A 19,779-nucleotide genomic window follows, 5' to 3' on the forward strand; every position below is an offset into this window, starting at 1 on the left:
TGCCCGTCAGTCTGAGGGTGATATGCAGTGCTCATGTCGAGACGAGTTCCCATGGCTTCTTGCAAAGAACGCCAAAATCTAGAAGCAAAACGGGGATCGCGATCGGAGATGATTGATATAGGTACACCGTGTCGTGATACAACCTCCTTAATGTAAAGTTGAGCAAGCCTCTCCATTGTATCGGTTTCTTTCATTGCTAAGAAATGTGCAGATTTAGTAAGGCGATCAACAATAACCCAAATGGTATCGTATCCGCCCACCGTCTTTGGCTGTAGTGACCCGAACTTTTCCATGTTTATATATATTAATTGAGATTGATATTTACATGATTAAATATTTCCAACATGTTAAGCAATCAAACTTGTTAAGACTTGATTAATTGAAATATGTTTCATATAGACAATTGACCACCCAAGTTGACCGGCGATTCACGAATGTTAAAACTTGTAAAAACGACATGACGATATATATATGGATATACATATGGTTAACATGAGATTATGATAAGTAAGTATCTCCATAAGTATATTAACAATGAGTTATATACATATAAACAAGACTACTAACTTAAGGATTTCGAAACGAGACATATATGTAACGATTATCGTTGTAACGACATTTAAATGTATATATATCATATTAAGATATATTAATATATCATAATATCGTGATAATATAATAATTTAACATCTCATTAGATATAATAAACAATGGGTTAACAACATTAATTGAGATCGTTAACTTAAAGGTTTCAAAACAACACTTACATGTAACGACTAACGATGACTTAACGACTCAGTTAAAATGTATATACATGTAGTGTATTTAGATGTATTAAAATACTTTTGGAAGACTTCAATACATATATCAAAACACTCATACTTAACGAAAATGGTTACAGTTACTTTTCCATTCTTTTCTTTCATCAAGAATTCTAGTCGTATTCTTACCCGTATTATACACAGCTTCAAAACGTACTTACTATGAGTATATACCAATAGGAACTAGCATGGGATTCCACTCTTGATTATGTCATGTATGACTAATCAATTTTAACTTCTACCATGAGCTAGTCAACTAACTAGAACTCCTTTTAACCCCACTCACCACTCACCAATTACCACTCATCATTCACTCCATTTCACTTCCAATTCTCTTTCTAATTCTCTCTCAACACACACACTATTATGAACGTATTTTTCCAGTAGTTAATCATCATCTTCATCAAAAATCACTTCAAGAATCAAGCTATAATCATCATAGGAAGAACACTTCAAGAACACTTCAAAAATCCCTTCAAGTTTACTAATTTACTTCCAAGCTATCTAATCCATTCCAAGTAATCATCTAAGATCAAGAAACCTTTGTTATATACAGTAGGTTATCTTTCTTATTCAAGGTAATATTCATATTCAAACTTTGATTCAATTTCTATAACTATAAACTATCTTAATTCGAGTAAAAATCTTACTTGAACTTGTTTTTGTGTCATGATCCTACTTCAAGAACTTTCAAGCCATCCAAGATCCTTTGAAGCTAGATCATTTCTTGTCACTTCCAGTAGGTTTACCTACTAAACTTGAGGTAGTAATGATGTTCATAACATCATTCGATTCATATATATAAAACTATCTTATTCGAAGGTTTAAACTCGTAATCACTAGAACATAGTTTAGTTAATTCTAAACTTGTTCGCAAACAAAAGTTAATCCTTCTAACTTGACTTTTAAAATTAACTACACACATGTTATATATCTATATGATATGCTAACTTAATGATTTAAAACCTGGAAACACGAAAAACACCGTAAAACCGGATTTACGCCGTCGTAGTAACACCGCGGGCTGTTTTGGGTTAGTTAATTAAAAACTATGATAAACATTGATTTAAAAGTTGTTATTCTGAGAAAATGATTTTATTATGAACATGAAACTATATCCAAAAATTATGGTTAAACTCAAAGTGGAAGTATGTTTTCTAAAATGGTCATCTAGACGTCGTTCTTTCGACTGAAATGACTACCTTTATAAAAACGACTTGTAACTTATTTTTCTTACTATAAACCTATACTTTTCTGTTTAGATTCATAAAATAGAGTTCAATATGAAACCATAGCAATTTGATTCACTCAAAACGGATTTAAAATGAAGAAGTTATGGGTAAAACAATATTGGATAATTTTTCTCATTTTAGCTACGTGAAAATTGGTAACAAATCTATTCCAACCATAACTTAATCAACTTGTATTGTATATTATGTAATCTTGAGATACCATAGACACGTATACAATGTTTCGACCTATCATGTCGACACATCTATATATATTTCGGAACAACCATAGACACTCTATATGTGAATGTTGGAGTTAGCTATACAGGGTTGAGGTTGATTCCAAAATATATATAGTTTGAGTTGTGATCAATACTGAGATACGTATACACTGGGTCGTGGATTGATTCAAGATAATATTTATCGATTTATTTCTGTACATCTAACCGTGGACAACTAGTTGTAGGTTACTAACGAGGACAGCTGACTTAATAAACTTAAAACATCAAAATATATTAAAAGTGTTGTAAATATATTTTAAACATACTTTGATATATATGTATATATTGTTATAGGTTCGTGAATCAACCAGTGGCCAAGTCTTACTTCCCGACGAAGTAAAAATCTGTGAAAGTGAGTTATAGTCCCACTTTTAAAATCTAATATTTTTGGGATGAGAATGCATACAGGTTTTATAAATGATTTACAAAATAGACACAAGTACGTGAAACTACATTCTATGGTTGAATTATCGAAATCGAATATGCCCCTTTTTATTAAGTCTGGTAATCTAAGAATTAGGGAACAGACACCCTAATTGACGCGAATCCTAAAGATGGATCTATTGGGCCTAACAAACCCCATCCAAAGTACCCGATGCTTTAGTACTTCGAAATTTATATCATATCCGAAGGGTGTCCCGGAATGATGGGGATATTCTTATATATATGCATCTTGTTAATGTCGGTTACCAGGTGTTCACCATATGAATGATTTTTATCTCTATGTATGGGATGTGTATTGAAATATGAAATCTTGTGGACTATTGTTACGATTTGATATATATAGGTTAAACCTATAGCTCACCAACATTTTTGTTGACGTTTAAAGCATGTTTATTCTCAGGTGAATACTAAGAGCTTCCGCTGTTGCATACTAAAATAAGGACAAGATTTGGAGTCCATGTTTGTATGATATTGTGTAAAAACTGCATTCAAGAAACTGATTTCGATGTAACATATTTGTATTGTAAACCATTATGTAATGGTCATGTGTATACAGGATATTTTAGATTATCATTATTTGATAATCTACGTAAAGCTTTTTAAACCTTTATTTATGAAATAAAGGTTATGGTTTGTTTTAAAAATGAATGCAGTCTTTGAAAAACATCTCATATAGTGGTCAAAACCTCGCAACGAAATCAATTAATATGGAACGTTTTTAATCAATAAGAACGGGACATTTCAGTTGGTATCCGAGCGTTGGTCTTAGAGAACCAGAATTTTGCATTAGTGTGTCTTATCGAGTTTGTTAGGATGCATTAGTGAGTCTGGACTTCGACCGTGTTTACTTGAAAAATGATTGCTTAACAAATTTTGTTGGAAACTATATATTTTTAACATGTGAATATTATGTGATATATTAATCTCTTAATGCGTTTGATATTATGTGATAGATGTCTAACTCTAGAACAAGTCCCATTGACTCACCTAATAATAATGAAGAGTCAAATGTAAATTGGAATGATTCGTGGACTGATTCACAAGTTCCCGAAGAGAAACCGGAAGAAGAGTCGGAACCGGAAGAAGAATCGGAACCGGAAGAAGAAATAGAACCGGTGGGGGAAATAATAAAACAGTTAAGTAAAAGAGAATCCTCAACCAACCGACCAAGGTTAATTATGGTCAATGGTGTTTCCGCCAAGGAAGCAAAATATTGGGAGGATTACCAATTCTCCGATGAATCGGATTCCGACGAGAAAAATTACCCCAACTGAATTTAAAAAGGCAAAAGAAAGTAATAAGGGAAAGGGCATAAAAATAGAGAAATCTAATTCCAACCCCGATGAACTTTATATGTATCGTCAACCCCCGAAGTCCTTAAGTTGTAACAATGACCCGGGAACCTCTAAACCACCAGGTTTTTCTAAACCAATGTGGACAACGACGGCTTGTATTAGGGGAACATCATATATCCCTAGAAACTTGGCAAAACGAACCAAAACCGAACAAGAAGAAACGAGCGAGTCGGAATAAGATAGTTGTATTCGTGTGGTGTAATATATGTAATATAGTGTGCTTATGCTTTATGATATATGTAAAAATTGCTTGTATTAATAAGTATTTTTTTTTTGATGAATCTAACTCTTGTCTATTTTACAGTATAAAAACACAAAATGGATAGACAACCCAATATTTTAAGAGACCTACCCGGAGACATGATTGATGAAATCTTGTCTAGAGTCGGTCAGAATTCCTCAGCACAACTATTTAAGGCGAGATCAGTTTGTAAGACATTCGAAGAATGTTCCAAGAATGCCTTGGTTTATAAAAGGCTTTCGTTCGAAAGATGGGGATATCACATTGGGAAATCCATAAGTTACGATGTGTTTACTTTGACGCATATATTGCGGGGAACCCAAATGCTATTTTACGCAACGGGTTAAGAAATTATTTTGACTCAGTATATCCGAATATAGGACTTCGTGATTTAGAAAAAGCGGCTAACATGCAACATAAAGAAGCATGTTATGCTTACGGGTTAGTAATGTTCGCTTCTCACCAAAGTGAGAACAAGAACATCGGGCTACAACTATTAAACAAAACGTTCCCACACGTGACGGAGTCAGTAATTGGGGTAAGAAATGAGGTTTTTAGGTTATTACGAGACTGTTGGTCATTACGTAACCCTCGTCCCTTTGACGACGTTACAACACGCTATCTTATCAACGGCCATAACGGTTATGTTCCACAAGACCAAGGATGGGAAGTAGTCCTAGTAAAACCAGAATGCATGACTTGTTTCTGGATGTATGAATTACGTGTCTTTATTGCCTTTACTGAACGACTTGTGTACTAGCTAGAATTATCTTCACAACTATCTTGTATCAAAGTTATTGTGTGCTATATTTCATGCTTTATGTAAAATAAGCGGTATTGTAAGTTTGTAAAATATTGTATAAAAGTTTGAACGCGAAATATTATTACAATCAGTTTTTCATATAGAATTGTAGTAGTTGAATTGTATATTAGCTACTAAGTATGAACTTAACGGGTAGGTACTACCCGAATTTAAACTTATAATACGCTAATATGAAGAAAAAGCTTTTATAAATGAGTTCATATTATGCTACGAAATACTATTAACTACTCTTAATGTTCTGTATGATTAACTTGTTCCATTTGACTATTTTGAAGGAAATGGCACCGACTACTCAACACACCGGGAATATGAATGAAGAGGAATTCTGTACTTTTCTAGCTTCAAACATAGCCGCAGTACAGGCTGCGCTACATACCAACAATAACCTTGGATCTGGCAGTACAGGAAATCGTGTAGGATGCACCTACAAAGAATTCACTGCCTGCAAACCTTTGGAATTTGATGGAACCGAAGGACCGATCAGATTGAAACGGTGGACCGAGAAGGTCGAATCGGTGTTTGCCATAAGTAAGTGTACTGAAGAGGACAAAGTGAAGTACGCTACGCATACCTTCACAGGTTCTGCGTTAACATGGTGGAATACCTATCTAGAGCAAGTGGGACAAGATGATGCGTACGCACTAACGTGGTCAGCATTCAAGCACTTGATGAACGAGAAGTACCGTCCCAGAACCGAGGTCAATAAGCTCAAGACAGAACTTAGAGGGTTACGAACCCAAGGATTTGATATTACCACGTACGAAAGACGGTTCACAGAATTGTGCCTATTGTGTCCGGGAGCATTCGAAGATGAGGAAGAGAAGATCGACGCGTTTGTGAAAGGATTACCGAAAAGAATCCAAGAAGATATAAGTTCACATGAGCCCGCCTCCATACAACAGGCATGTAGAATGGCTCACAAACTAGTGAACCAGATTGAAGAAAGAATTAAAGAACAGACTGCTGAAGAGGCCAATGTGAAGCAAGTCAAAAGAAAGTGGGAGGAAAATGGTGATAAGAATCACCAATACAACAACAACAGCAGTTACAATAATAATTGCAACAATTATCCCAACAATCGCAACATCAATCGCAACTACAACAAACGGCCCAACAACAACAACAACAACAACAGCAACTACAACAATCATCCCAACAACAATAATAACCGCAACAACAACAACAATCAGAAGCAGCTATGCCAAAGGTGTGAAAAGTATCACTCGGGGTTCTGCACCAAATTTTGCAACAAGTGTAAAATAAATGGTCATAGCGCGGCCAAGTGTGAGGTCTACGGACCAGGGGTTAATAGAACGAAAGGAACAAATGGTGTCGGAACGAGTAATGGTGGAGCAAGTAGTGTCGGAGCAAGTTATGCCAATGTAGTTTGTTATAAATGTGGAAAACCGGGCCACATTATTAGAAATTGCCCGAACCAGGAGAACACGAATGGACAAGGCCGCGGAAGAGTTTTCAATATTAATGCGGCAGAGGCACAGGAAGACCCGGAGCTTGTTACGGGTACGTTTCTTATTGAAAATAAATCTGCTTACGTTTTATTTGATTCGGGTGTGGATAGAAGCTATATGAGTAGAGATTTTTGTGCTAAATTAAGTTGTCCATTGACGCCTTTGGATAGTAAATTTTACTCGAATTAGCAAATGGTAAATTAATTTCAGCAGATAATATATGTCGGAATCGAGAAATTAAACTGGTTAGCGAAACATTTAAGATTGATTTGATACCAGTAGAGTTAGGGAGTTTTGATGTGATAATCGGTATGGACTGGTTGAAAGAAGTGAAAGCAGAGATCGTTTGTTACAAACATGCAATTCGCATTATACGAGAAAAAGGAAAACCCTTAATGGTGTACGGAAAAAAGGGCAACACGAAGCTACATATTATTAGTAATTTGAAGGCACAAAAACTAATAAGAAAAGGTTGCTATGCTGTTCTAGCACACGTCGAGAAAGTACAAACTGAAGAAAAGAGCATCAATGATGTTCCCATTGCAAAAGAATTTTCCGATGTATTTCCGAAAGAATTACCGGGATTACCCCCACAGCGATCCTTTGAATTTCAAATAGATCTTGTACCAGAAGCTGCACCAATAGCTCGTGCTCCTTACAGACTCGTACCCAGTGAGATGAAAGAACTGCAAAGCCAATTACAAGAACTTTTAGAGCGTAGTTTCATTCGACCAAGCACATCACCGTGGGGAGCTCCTGTTTTGTTTGTCAAGAAGAAAGATGGTACATTCAGGTTGTGTATCGACTACCGAGAGTTGAACAAACTTACCATCAAGAACCGTTACCGACTACTGAGAATCGATGACTTATTTGATTAACTACAAGGCTCGTCTGTTTATTCAAAGATTGACTTACGTTCTGGGTATCATCAAATGCGGGTGAAAGAAGATGATATTCCAAAGACTGCTTTCAGAACACGTTACGATCATTACGAGTTTATGGTCATGCCGTTTGGTTTAACTAATGCACCAGCTGTGTTCATGGACCTTATGAACCGAGTGTGTGGACCATACCTTGACAAGTTTGTCATTGTTTTCATTGATGACATACTTATTTACTCAAAGAATGACCAAGAACACGGTGAACATTTGAGAAAGGTGTTAGAAGTATTGAGGAAGGAAGAATTGTACGCTAAGTTTTCAAAGTGTGCATTTTGGTTGGAAGAAGTTCAATTCCTCGGTCACATAGTGAACAAAGAAGGTATTAAGGTGGATCCGGCAAAGATAGAAACTGTTGAAAAGTGGGAAATCCCGAAAACTCCGAAACACATACGCTAGTTTTTAGGACTAGCTGGTTACTACAGAAGGTTCATCCAAGACTTTTCCAGAATAGCAAAACCCTTGACTGCATTAACGCATAAAGGGAATAAATTTGAATGGAATGATGAACAAGAGAAAGCGTTTCAGTTATTGAAGAAAAAGCTAACTACGGCACCTATATTGTCATTGCCTGAAGGGAATGATGATTTTGTGATTTATTGTGACGCATCAAAGCAAGGTCTCGGTTGTGTATTAATGCAACGAACGAAGGTGATTGCTTATGCGTCTAGACAATTGAAGATTCACGAACAAAATTATACGACGCATGATTTGGAATTAGGCACGGTTGTTTTTGCATTAAAGACTTGGAGGCACTACTTATATGGGGTCAAAAGTATTATATATACCGACCACAAAAGTCTTCAACACATATTTAATCAGAAACAACTGAATATGAGGCAGCGTAGGTGGATTGAATTATTGAATGATTACGACTTTGAGATTCATTACCACCCGGGAAAGGCAAATGTGGTAGCCGATGCCTTGAGCAGGAAGGACAGAGAACCCATTCGAGTAAAATCTATGAATATAATGATTCATAATAACCTTACTACTCAAATAAAGGAGGCGCAACAAGGAGTTTTAAAAGAGGGAAATTTAAAGGATGAAATACCCAAAGGATCGGAGAAACATCTTAATATTCGGGAAGACGGAACCCGGTATAGGGCTGAAAGGATTTGGGTACCAAAATTTGGAGATATGAGAGAAATGGTACTTAGAGAAGCTCATAAAACCAGATACTCAATACATCCTGGAACGGGGAAGATGTACAAGGATCTCAGGAAATATTTTTGGTGGCCGGGTATGAAAGCCGATGTTGCTAAATACGTAGGAGAATGTTTGACGTGTTCTAAGGTCAAAGCTGAGCATCAGAAACCATCAGGTCTACTTCAACAACCCGAAATCCCGAAATGGAAATGGGAAAACATTACCATGGATTTCATCATTAAATTGCCAAGGACTGCAAGTGGTTTTGATACTATTTGGGTAATAGTTGATCGTCTCACCAAATCAGCACACTTCCTGCCAATAAGAGAAGATGACAAGATGGAGAAGTTAGCACGACTGTATTTGAAGGAAGTCGTCTCCAGACATGGAATACCAATCTCTATTATCTCTGATAGGGATGGCAGATTTATTTCAAGATTCTGGCAGACATTACAGCAAGCATTAGGAACTCGTCTAGACATGAGTACTGCCTATCATCCACAAACTGATGGGCAGAGCGAAAGGACGATACAAACGCTTGAAGACGTGCTACGAGCATGTGTTATTGATTTCGGAAATAGTTGGGATCGTCATCTACCATTAGCAGAATTTTCCTACAACAACAGCTACCATTCAAGCATTGAGATGGCGCCATTTGAAGCACTTTATGGTAGAAAGTGCAGGTCTCCGATTTGTTGGAGTGAAGTGGGGGATAGACAGATTACGGGTCCAGAGATTATACAAGAAACTACCGAGAAGATCATCCAAATTCAACAACGGTTGAAAACCGCCCAAAGTCGACAAAAGAGCTACGCTGACATTAAAAGAAAAGATATAGAATTTGAAATTGGAGAGATGGTCATGCTTAAAGTTGCACCTTGGAAAGGCGTTGTTCGATTTGGTAAACGAGGGAAATTAAATCCAAGGTATATTGGACCATTCAAGATTATTGATCGTGTCGGACCAGTAGCTTACCGACTTGAGTTACCTCAACAACTCGCGGCTGTACATAACACTTTCCACGTCTCGAATTTGAAGAAATGTTTTGCTAAAGAAGATCTCACTATTCCGTTAGATGAAATCCAAATCAACGAAAAACTCCAATTCATCGAAGAACCCGTCGAAATAATGGATCGTGAGGTTAAAAGACTTAAGCAAAACAAGATACCAATTGTTAAGGTTTGATGGAATGCTCGTAGAGGACCCGAGTTCACCTGGGAGCGTGAAGATCAGATGAAGAAGAAATACCCGCATCTATTTCCAGAAGATTCGTCAACACCTTCAACAGCTTAAAATTTCGGGACGAAATTTATTTAACGGGTAGGTACTGTAGTGACCCGAACATTTCCATGTTTATATATATTAATTGAGATTGATATTTACATGATTAAATGTTTCCAACATGTTAAGCAATCAAACTTGTTAAGACTTGATTAATTGAAATATGTTTCATATAGACAATTGACCACCCAAGTTGACCGGCGATTCACGAACGTTAAAACTTGTAAAAACGACATGACGATATATATATGGATATACATATGGTTAACATGAGATTATGATAAGTAAGTATCTCCATAAGTATATTAACAATGAGTTATATACATATAAACAAGACTACTAACTTAAGGATTTCGAAACGAGACATATATGTAACGATTATCGTTGTAACGACATTTAAATGTATATATATCATATTAAGATATATTAATATATCATAATATCATGATAATATAATAATTTAACATCTCATTAGATATAATAAATAATGGGTTAACAACATTAATTGAGATCGTTAACTTAAAGGTTTCAAAACAACACTTACATGTAACGACTAACGATGACTTAACGACTCAGTTAAAATGTATATACATGTAGTGTATTTAGATGTATTAAAATACTTTTGGAAGACTTCAAGACATATATCAAAACACTCATACTTAACGAAAATGGTTACAGTTACTTTTCCATTCTTTTCTTTCATCAAGAATTCTAGTCGTATTCTTACCCGTATTATACACAGCTTCAAAACGTACTTACTATGAGTATATACCAATAGGAACTAGCATGGGATTCTACTCTTGATTATGTCATGTATGACTAATCAATTTTAACTTCTACCATGAGCTAGTCAACTAACTAGAACTCCTTTTAACCCCACTCACCACTCACCAATTACCACTCATCATTCACTCCATTTCACTTCCAATTCTCTTTCTAATTCTCTCTCAACACACACATACTATTATGAACATATTTTTCCAGTATTTAATCATCATCTTCATCAAAAATCACTTCAAGAATCAAGCTATAATCATCATAGGAAGAACACTTCAAGAACACTTCAAAAATCCCTTCAAGTTTACTAATTTACTTCCAAGCTTTCTAATCCATTCCAAGTAATCATCTAAGATCAAGAAACCTTTGTTATATACAGTAGGTTATCTTTCTTATTCAAGGTAATATTCATATTCAAACTTTGATTCAATTTCTATAACTATAAACTATCTTAATTCGAGTAAAAATCTTACTTGAACTTGTTTTTGTGTCATGATCCTACTTCAAGAACTTTCAAGCCATCCAAGATCCTTTGAAGCTAGATCATTTCTTGTCACTTCCAGTAGGTTTACCTACTAAACTTGAGGTAGTAATGATGTTCATAACATCATTCGATTCATATATATAAAACTATCTTATTCGAAGGTTTAAACTCGTAATCACTAGAACATAGTTTAGTTAATTCTAAACTTGTTCGCAAACAAAAGTTAATCCTTCTAACTTGACTTTTAAAATTAAATACACACATGTTCTATATCTATATGATATGCTAACTTGATGATTTAAAACCTGGAAATATGAAAAACACCGTAAAACCGGATTTACGCCGTCATAGTAACACCGCGGGCTGTTTTGGGTTAGTTAATTAAAAACTATGATAAACTTTGATTTAAAAGTTTTTATTCTGAGAAAATGATTTTTATTATGAACATGAAACTATATCCAAAAATTATGGTTAAACTCAAAGTGGAAGTATGTTTTCTAAAATGGTCATCTAGACGTCGTTCTTTCGACTGAAATGACTACCTTTACAAAAATGACTTGTAACTTATTTTTCTGACTATAAACCTATACTTTTCTGTTTAGATTCATAAAATAGAGTTCAATATGAAACCATAGCAATTTGATTCACTCAAAACGGATTTAAAATGAAGAAGTTATGGGTAAAACAAGATTGGATAATTTTTCTCATTTTAGCTACGTGAAAATTGGTAACAAATCTATTCCAACCATAACTTAATCAACTTGTATTGTATATTATGTAATCTTGAGATACCATAGACACGTATACAATGTTTCGACCTATCATGTCGACACATCTATATATATTTCGGAACAACCATAGACACTCTATATGTGAATGTTGGAGTTAGCTATACAGGGTTGAGGTTGATTCCAAAATATATATAGTTTGAGTTGTGATCAATACTGAGATACGTATACACTGGGTCGTGGATTGATTCAAGATAATATTTATCGATTTATTTCTGTACATCTAACTGTGGACAACTAGTTGTAGGTTACTAACGAGGACAGCTGACTTAATAAACTTAAAACATCAAAATATATTAAAAGTGTTGTAAATATATTTTAAACATACTTTGATATATATGTATATATTGTTATAGGTTCGTGAATCAACCAGTGGCCAAGTCTTACTTCCCAACGAAGTAAAAATCTGTGAAAGTGAGTTGTAGTCACACTTTTAAAATATAATATTTTTGGGATGAGAATACATGCAGGTTTTATAAATGATTTACAAAATAGACACAAGTACGTGAAACTACATTCTATGGTTGAATTATCGAAATCGAATATGCCCCTTTTTATTAAGTCTGGTAATCTAAGAATTAGGGAACAGACACCATAATTGACGCGAATCCTAAAGATAGATCTATTGGGCCTAACAAACCCCATCCAAAGTACCGGATGCTTTAGTACTTCGAAATTTATATCATATCCGAAGGGTGTCCCGGAATGATGGGGATATTCTTATATATATGCATCTTGTTAATGTCGGTTACCAGGTGTTCACCATATGAATGATTTTTATCTCTATGTATGGGATGTGTATTGAAATATGAAATCTTGTGGTCTATTGTTACGATTTGATATATATATAGGTTAAACCTATAACTCACCAACATTTTTGTTGACGTTTAAAGCATGTTTATTCTTAGGTGAATACTAAGAGCTTCCGCTGTTGCATACTAAAATAAGGACAAGATTTGGAGTCCATGTTTGTATGATATTGTGTAAAAACTGCATTCAAGAAACTGATTTCGATGTAACATATTTGTATTGTAAACCATTATGTAATGGTCGTGTGTATACAGGATATTTTAGATTATCATTATTTGATAATCTACGTAAAGCTTTTTAAACCTTTATTTATGAAATAAAGGATATGGTTTGTTTTAAAAATGAATGCAGTCTTTGAAAAACGTCTCATATAGAGGTCAAAACCTCGCAACGAAATCAATTAATATGGAACGTTTTTAATCAATAAGAACGGGACATTTCATTGGCAGCTTGGTGATAAAGTCCATAGTTATCATCTCCCACTTCCATTGTGGGATTTCTGGCTGTTGAAGTAGTCCAGAAGGTCTTTGATGCTCGGCCTTAACTTTTGAGCAAGTCAAACACTTACTAACATAAGTCGCAACGTCTTTCTTAAGATTCGGCCACCAATACTGTTCTTTAATATCATGATACATCTTGCCCGCTCCGGGATGAATCGAATATCTAGACTTGTGAGCTTCATCCAAAATGAGGCCCCGTAGGTCTCCATAACGTGGTACCCAAATTCTTCCGGCATAACATCGGAGTCCGGATTCCCTAACCTCGAATTTAGAGACGAGAATGTTCAGATATTCATATCGCAAGTTCTTCTCTATGAGAGCCTCTTCTTGGGCTACTCGGATTTGACTGTGGAGATTGGAATGAATCGTGATGTTCAGGGCTCGAACACGAAGAGGTGTCGATCTCTCCTTTCGGCTTAATGCGTCAGCTACAACGTTGGCTTTACCCGGATGATAGCGAAGTTCACACTTGTAATCATTCAGCGTCTCAATCCATCTTCGTTGTCTCATTTTCAGAATATATGCTGGAGACTCTTATGATCGGTGAAGATGGTACATTTAGTTTCATACAGATAGTGCCTCCATAATTTGAGCGCAAAGACAACGGCTCCAAGTTCAAGATCATGCGTAGTGTAGTTTTGTTCGTGGATCTTAAGTTGACGAGAAGCATAGGCGATGACCTTCGTGCGTTGCATCAGTACGCAACCATAACCACTTTTCGAGGCGTCGCAGTAAACAACAAAGTCGTCACTGCCTTCAGGAAGTGATAGGATAGGCGCGGTGGTTAACTTCTGTTTCAAGATTTGAAATGCCTTCTCTTGCTCGTCTCCCCAAACAAATTTCTTTCCCTTGTGAGTGAGTGCGGTTAACGGACGTAAAATCAGAGAGAAACTTTCGATAAACTTTCGGTAGTAACCGGCAAGACCCAAAAATTGGCGAATGTGAGTCGGAGTAGTGGGAGTCTCCCACTTGCTGATAGCTTCAATCTTGGCGGGATCAACTTTGATGCCCTGGTCACTCACAACATGACCCAAAAACTGTACTTCCTTCAACCAGAATTCACACTTGGAAAACTTTGCGTAGAGTTGCTCACGTCTTAAGAGTTCAAGTACTAATCGGAGATGATGCTCGTGTTCTTCTTCACTCTTCGAGTAGATGAGGATATCATCAATGAAGACAATAACAAACTTATCCAAGTACGGCTTGCAGACACGGTTCATAAGGTCCATAAATACAGCAGGTGCATTGGTCAGACCGAATGGCATTACAAGAAACTCATAATGACCATAGCGGGTTCTAAATGCAGTTTTCATCACGTCACTTTCTTTCACCCTCAACTGGTGATAGCCGGATCGTAAATCAATTTTCGAGTAGACACATGATCCTTGCAGTTGGTCGAAAAGATCGTCAATTCGTGGTAGTGGATACCGATTCTTGATTGTTAACTTGTTGAGCTCACCGTAGTCGATACACATACGGAAGGATCCATCCTTCTTCTTTACAAACAACACAGGCGCGCCCCATGGTGGAGAACTCGGTTGAATAAACCCTCGATCAAGTAACTCTTGTAGTTGAATTTGTAATTCTTGCATCTCGGAAGGTGCAAGTCTATAGGGTGCGCGAGCTACAGGTGCAGCTCCTGGCACTAAGTCGATCTGAAATTCTACGGCTCGTTGTGGCAGTAATCCAGGCAGTTCTTCCGGGAAGACATCGGAAAACTCATTCACGATTCGAACATCGTTCACATTCTTCACCTCGGTTTCGACGGTTTTCACATGCGCTAGGACAGCAAGGCGTCCTTTCTTCATTATCTTTTGCGCTTTTAAGCAACTAATGAGGTTTAGTTGCGAGGTACATCTTTCTCCATAAATGATTAGTGGCGCACCGTCTCCTTGGGGTATACGAAGAGCTTTGTCTCCATAAATAATCTCAGCTCTTATCTTAGTCAACCAATCCATGCCAACAATAACATCAAAACTTCCCAACTTAATGGGAATCAGGTCTATCTCATAATCTACACCGGCTATGTTGATAATAGCCCCTCGGCCAATTTGGTCCACTTTTTCAAGCTTACCGTTGGCTACCTCGACAAGCATACCTTCTTCTAAAGGAACTAACGACCAATCTAACTTATCGCAAAAATGTCTACATACATAGCTTCTATCGGCACCAGTATCAAAAAGGACGGAAGCTAAAAGATTGTTGATTTTGAATATACCTGTCACCAAGTCGGGGTTGTCGCGTGCGTCCCTTGCATTAACATTAAAAGCTCTAGCACGCGGTGGTCCGCCATCCTTTCGTTTGTTCGGGCACTCGTTTCTGAAATGGCCCGTCTGCCCGCATTCGTAACACTTTTTCGGCCCGTTGGTGTTCGGCCTCCCTGTCATCGTAGTAGTCTTGCAGTCTCTACCGATGTGCCTGCTCTTCTTGCACTTCTCACAAACAGCATTACAATACCCGGTGTGGTTCTTGTAGCACCTCTTGCATTGTGGTAGCGTGCCCTTGTAGTTCGGGTTGGAGTTGTTGTTGTTGGGGTTGGGGTTGTTGTTGTTTTGCCTGAACCCTTCATGTCGCTTCGCCGGGTTTTGATCATAGTTTCTACCCCTGTTGTTGTTATTGTTGTGGTTGTTGTCCCATTTCCTCTTCTCGCTACTACCAGCTTCAAACTTAGCCTTCTCTGGCTCGTCAAGGATGATTTGATTCAGGAGAGTATGCGCCATGCGCATTGCTTCGGGGACATTCGGTGGCTTTGATGAGGTGACATTTCCCTTGATGGACTTAGGAAGTCCCGAGAAGTATTTCTCCATGCGCTTAAATTCGGGGTTGACCATGGTCGGACACATAAGAGCCAACTCCAAAAACCTACGATTGTAACTGTTAAGGTCGTTCCCTACGGCCTTCAATTGCATAAATTCGATTTCCATCTTTTGAATTTCGGTCCTCGGACAGTATTCCTCAATCATAGCACATTTAAACTCCTCCCAAGGCGTAGCATACGCCTCATCAATTCCTTGCGCTTGGGCCATGGTATTCCACCATGTAAGCGCGCCATCAGACAGCGTGCAAGATGCAAATTTCGTTTTGTTAGCTTCCGAACAATTGCTAACTCTGAATACCGATTCCAATTTTTCGAACCATCTTGTGAGACCAACTGGTCCATCAGTGCCACTGAAATTATGCGGTTTACAACTCTGGAATTCCTTATAGGTACACCCGTCTCGGACGGGTTGAATGACAGGAGGTGGTACAATTTGAGGGTTCCTTTCTACTAGAGCAGCAGCAACACGTTCGTTAATCATCTCTTCTATTTGTGCAGTAGTAGGTCTTGCTGTTCCATTGGCCATGTTGTTCTATACAAACATTTTGACTCAAGTCAAAATCCAGCATTCAATACATAATAATATAGTTTATAACAACCAACATGAAAACAGCACAACACATGTTGATTAAGTAACGCAAGTTGATACAAGTACCACGAATCACCATACAGTAATATAAATAGAACACTTGTGCAAAAAAAAGTAAACAACGCAAATTTCCATTAATAATAATAAGTTTCATACATCGCATAAGTTCGTACAATACATATGAAATACATGAAACTATAACTAGATTACATCATGAAATCTAAATACAAAGTCCTACGGTGAAGGCGGGTGAACTACTCCTCGAGCCAACTGCTCCTCGAGCTCGGTGACTCGAGCTCGGAGAGTCTCAACCTCCCTCATCAGTTCCTCGTTAGAGGGAGCTGGTGGGGCAGGCGGTGCAGGCGGTGCAGGTGGGGCGGGTGGTGCAGGTGGTGCCGATGGTGCGGGTGGTGCTGAAGTAGATGGTCCAGCTCCGGATGTAGACGGTACGTCCCTAGATGGGAATGGTCCGTATCTAAATCTAGGCGGTACGGTTCCAGGAATAGTCAATACGTAACGAGGAACCTTACGTATCTGTGGGTCGGTAGGGTACGGCACAAGCCGCTTACGGGCAGTAACCCTCCGACGCCGACCAAAAGCGTTAGTGAAAGCACGACCTCCATTCACCCCTGGAATAACGGTGCCATCAGGGCGGTACCGCTTCTTCGGCGGGGTGAAGGGTGCCTGAATAGGTACGTCAGCGGGATCCTCGTCATCGCTGGAGTCGTCTGATGATGAAGAATCGGCGGATGATGAGTCATCCGAATCGTGTGGTGGTGGCGCTGGTGGCTGAGTTGGTAGTCCGAAGCATCCAAAGGCGGCCAACATCTGTCTGTGTCTGCCTGGCGTAATCATGACTAAACGTCCGTCGGGAGTGCGTCGGCAAGGCGTGCGCATGTGGTTACGAAACGGCCCATCCCTGAACTCCGCGGGAATCTCAATCCCACCGATGCGGGGCTGTGACCTCGAGGGTCCGGGAATAGACGGAGCTGGAATCTCCGCAGGGTCAGAGGTAATCACAGGTGCACTAGTGCCAGCTCCGAAAGTAGAAGCGCCGGGATCACTAGTAGGTGTCGGGACCGGTGTATCGGCAGCAGTAGCAGCAGGTGTAGCAGCAGGTGGGCGACGGGGTCTGAGTCATAACTGCCCAATATGCTAGCAGGTGGATCAACCGACATCTGAACAAGGAAAAATAAATCCTCCATGTCAGTAAGTCATAAAGCAAGCAAGTATTAGGCCACTATAACTACAGCAGACTAAATAATCTATAACAGTAAGTAGCATGCCAATAATAACGAATCGTACGGAAGTAGCATGCAATCGAAAGTAAGTAATAGCATGCAGTAGTGAAAACATGTAGTAGCATATGGCATATAGCAGTAAAAGTAAGCAGCAGCATGCAGTAAGTACAGCGGAAACAAGTAAACTAACAAGTTGTAGATTAGTCCTATTAGTGAATCCTACTCGGGTCGGTCTTAGACTCACTAATGCATCCTAATTCCCTACAACCAAGGCTCTGATACCAAATGTGATGCGCCGTACTAAATCATCATGTACGGACCATCAACAACAGGATCATTACAAGGTTAAGTACTATATGCGATTTCAAAAGAGTTGCATTCATTAATAAAAGTGACGTCATAACCAACGTCAAATGTTTTACAATCCAAAAGCATGCTTCGCAAAGTAGAAGCAATTAATATAAGTGTACGTGACCCCAATGGTCATTACATAACATAGTTTCAAAAGTAAATAAGTTTGAATGCAAGATAAGTAGTCATGCGATAACAACTCTAAGCAGCGGTTTCTACAGCACGACTAGTACACAGCGGAAGCAACCTCAAGCACCTGAGAAATACATGCTTAAAAATGTCAACACAAAGGTTGGTGAGCTATAGTTCAAGTATAACAGTAATGTAAGTAGGCCACGAGATTTCAGTGCTACAACGAGCGTTTCAAAAGTATGTAAAAGTATATGCTTAACCGTGGGCACTTGGTAACTAACTTAACGTTTAAAATACCCCCTGAAAGTACACTTGGAGAGTGCGTATGTTTACGAAGTATTAAACACTCGTTGACTGCTAGCGCGACTAGCCCGAGTGGGGATGTCAAACCCTATGGATCCATATCTAAGATTCGCGTTCACCGGTTCATAAACCAATGATTAAACGTTACCGAGCTAAAGGGAATGTTTCTGCCGTTATATAACCCACACATATATAAAGTTTAAGTACTCGTGCCTAGTATGTAAAACATAAAATCTGCATGTATTCTCAGTTCCCAAAATATGTTAAAATAAAAAGGGAATGCTATAACTCACAATGATATGTAGTAGCGGTTAAGTTGAGTCGGGAAAGGTGTGCAAGTAAACGGTCCGAAATCCTCAACCTAAGTCAAATAGTGCTAAGTCAGTATGTTGTCTAAAAAGGTTCATATGTATGTAATTAAGGTCATAAGGGTCATCATCAATCATCATCAAACAAAAGGTAACAAGTAAGGTTCGTTCATGAACGAAGTTTAAAACAAAGGCTGAGTTGGATCAGTTACCACGGCCTCTACACAAACCGAACAGAGGTGAGACCAGTGGCTATGGATCCGTATATGAGTCGTTTAAGTGTGGTAAAAATTCCAGAAGCTAACTCGTCTTCGTTTGACCGTGGCAACAGTATAAGTGCGAGTAGGTCTGAAATTTCTGCACAACGTTAAAAGACCTAGTGACGATCGGAGGGCCATAAATCCTAAACCGTAACTCGGATGAAGACGAGTCTTATATGAAAAATTATCTACTCGAAAAGTTCTATCTAAAAATCAAGGTTATAACAGCCCAGGTCTACTGTTCTGTTCCAGAAACATCAGATCAGTAGGTATAGGACAGAAACAGTAAGTTTAAAGGGTTCCGGTGGTCTTGGTGCTTGATGTTCATCATGGTTCTCATCCTTGATGCATATAGCTTCAAGTGTACAACTCATGGATGTGTTTACA

This window comes from Rutidosis leptorrhynchoides, chromosome 3, assembly GCF_046630445.1.
Source record: "Rutidosis leptorrhynchoides isolate AG116_Rl617_1_P2 chromosome 3, CSIRO_AGI_Rlap_v1, whole genome shotgun sequence".
NCBI lineage: Eukaryota > Viridiplantae > Streptophyta > Magnoliopsida > Asterales > Asteraceae > Rutidosis > Rutidosis leptorrhynchoides.